The sequence below is a fragment of the Trifolium pratense genome, linkage group LG4 (genome assembly GCF_020283565.1).
Source record: "Trifolium pratense cultivar HEN17-A07 linkage group LG4, ARS_RC_1.1, whole genome shotgun sequence".
In the NCBI taxonomy this organism is placed as follows: domain Eukaryota; kingdom Viridiplantae; phylum Streptophyta; class Magnoliopsida; order Fabales; family Fabaceae; genus Trifolium; species Trifolium pratense.
In genome coordinates this window covers 57,211,029-57,214,104 of record NC_060062.1, presented here as the reverse complement: position 1 = coordinate 57,214,104, position 3,076 = coordinate 57,211,029, and positions in this window count along the sequence as shown.

The following is a 3,076-nucleotide window of genomic DNA, read 5'->3' as shown; positions in this document are numbered from 1 at the left end:
AAAATTTTATAATCTTTTTATTGTTATATTTTGGTCTTATTTTTATGCATAAATTCATATATAATTTTTTTTAATTATTTTTGTTGTTTTATTGTTATTATTTGTGTTTTGTTCCTATCTATAATCTGTTTTATTCCTATTTTTAAGCATATCATCTTTTTATATTTTTTTTGTGCAATTACAACGAAGGATATAAAACTTGGAATATGTTTATTATAAGTCTATCATCTTTTTATTGTATTTATTTTATATTCTTTCTATATTTATTTTTTTTTACTTAAATTACAATGGATGAATGAAAGATATAAAACTTGGATTTTTTTTTTGTAGTAATAATAATAATATGATAAAAAACTTATTGGATTAGAATGAGATTATTTGTTACAGATTTGTTTGTTTGTTTGATGAGGATAAAACGGAAGATATTGTTGTTTGGGAGATTATGTGAGAAAATATAGAGATACGAATTACCTTCTTGAAGATTTAGTTGAGAAATATAACATAAATTTAGTAGAATATATTTTTTTTTTCAAAAAAAAATACTATGAAAATTAGTGGGCCGGCCCATCGGGCCATGTAGGCTTTTTTTTATCGGGCTGGGCTAAGCAGGTCGGGCCATGAAGTTAACAGGCCGGGCTAGGCCAGCCCTTTTATTTGACTGGGCCCCTCTAGGCCGGGCCAGGCCGGACCGGGCCGGCCCCTTTGACAGGTCTAATCACAGGATTTGACATAATTCCTTACACTATTCTGCATCCCCACCCAATATAAGGAATCAGCCAATCTCCTATATGTCTTGAGAAACCCTGAGTGCCCTCCACTAGGGGTATTATGAAATTCCTCCAAAAGCCAAGGAATAGAAGGAGAATTTGGTGAAATCACCAATCTATCATGATAAAGTAATACCCCTTGTTTAATGTGAAAACCAGGTCTAGAAGTAGGAGAGTTTTGAACTTCCTGCACTAGCTTTTGAATATACACATCCTGAGCCAATTCATCTAACAGCTACTGTCTGTCAGACCACAAAGGGAAGGAAATGATAGTGTTCATTTCTCCCACATCAAAGCATCTGGACAGAGCATCAGCAGCTCTATTTTCAGGACCTGGTTTGTATTTGACTTCAAATTGGTAGCCTAATAGTTTGGCCAGCCAACATTGCTGATTTGGAGAAGAGATTCTCTGTTGTAGAAAGTGTTTCAGACTTTTATGATCTGTGTACACAATGAATTCTCTGCCCAAAAGATAATGACTCCAGTGTTGTATACTAAGCACTAATGCCATCAATTCTTTCTCATATACAGATTTTGCAAGATTGCCCTCAGACAAAGCTTTACTAAAGAAAGCAATGGGTTGTTTATGTTGCATTAATACAGCCCCAATGCCTCTACCAGCAGCATCACATTCCACCTCAAATGGAATAGTAAAATTTGGTAAAATCAAGACTGGAGGTGAAGTCAAGATTTGTTTCATTTCGACAAAAGTTTTTTCAGCTTCAATTCCCCAATGAAAATTATCTTTTTTTGTTAATTCAGTGAGTGGTTTTGCTATTTTGCCATAATTCTTAACAAATTTTCTATAGTAACCTGTGAGCCCTAAAAACCCACGAACTCCCTTTGTTGGAACAAAATTGATTTAAAAATGTTGGCCCCTAAATATATTAAGGTTTTGATGATAACAAAGTATTAATATACAATTGGAAGGACTAAAAATTTATTTTAAGTGTGCAGAACTTAGCTTCAGATAAGCTCTGAAGAAAGCTCAGAAGACGAGTATTCAGAAGTTCGCAAGCATTCAGAAGATAATGGTCTTCAGAAGCTACAAGCATCAGAAGATGAAGTCATCAGAACTTCTTAAAGTCTGAGCTCCATCAAACTCTGAAGATCTTCTTGAAGTCTGTGAAGATTCTTTTTCGTAGGTCAACTCTCCTACCAATGAAGAAAAGGACCTTTCAAGCTTGATCAGAACAGCTAATCTCTTTTTGTCTGTCCACTCTTGAGAACGTGGGATATCAGACTTTTTAGCTGAATAAGGAAAGTCTTCTCTGCACATGGTCAAAGTGTCTGAAACTCTTACTCTGTTTTGGAAACGACCAAACTGCATCAGACAAGTTGCTTGAAGACAAAAGCTTATCTTCATCAACGGTCATCTATGCAACGACTCTTTCTCAGTCCTATATATACTAGAAGAATCAAGTTGCAAAATAAATTAACAATCTTACACGCGCTCGAACAAACTCTGATTTGCGAATACAAGCTCTGAACCTCTGAACTAGTGTTTTTAACTCTTAGTCCAAATACCTTGTACTCATTGTATTTGATTATTAAGGTTCTCGTAAGAGCAGTTGTATTCTTTCAACAACTTTATTATCTCTGTTATTTGAGAAGTCTTAAGCTTGTGTGCTTAAGTGAGAAGTCTTAAGCTTGTGTGCTTGAGCATTGTTGTGAAGTCTCTTGCTTGTGTGCTTGAGCATTTGTAATCTTGTGTGATTATAGTGAAATCCCTTGGAAGTGCAAGGGGACTGGACTACTCTCGTTTTGTGAGAGGAACTAGTATAAATTGCTTGTGTGATCTCTCACTCTCTCTTATCTCGCTTTATTGTGTTACTTATCCGCTGCTGTTGTAGTTAAGTTAAGAACTTTGAAAAAAGTTTTAACTTGGCTAAAACACAATTCAACCCCCCCCTTCTTGTGTTTTCACACCTTCAATTGGTATCTAGAGCACTGGTCTGTTACTTTCACTTAACAGTGAGACAGTAAAGATCTTATGAGAACACTATGTCTGGAGAAGACGATAGTACTAGAACAACTGGTGAGGCCAGTGGTGGTCCTAGAAATGCTTTTTGAAATTCCTGGCACACAGTGGACAGGTGTTGCTCAAGGTGTAGCGACACTTGTCTGTTGTAGACAGATGTTGTTACTGGTGCGCCAACACTTGTCTATAAACAGAGCAAATAACATAAAACAATACAAACAGTAAAGTAAATAACACACGAGAGTTGTTAACCCAGTTCAGCCTAAAGCCTACTCTGGGGGATACCAATCCAGGAATGAAGTCCACTATCAGCAGTATTACTTCGAAG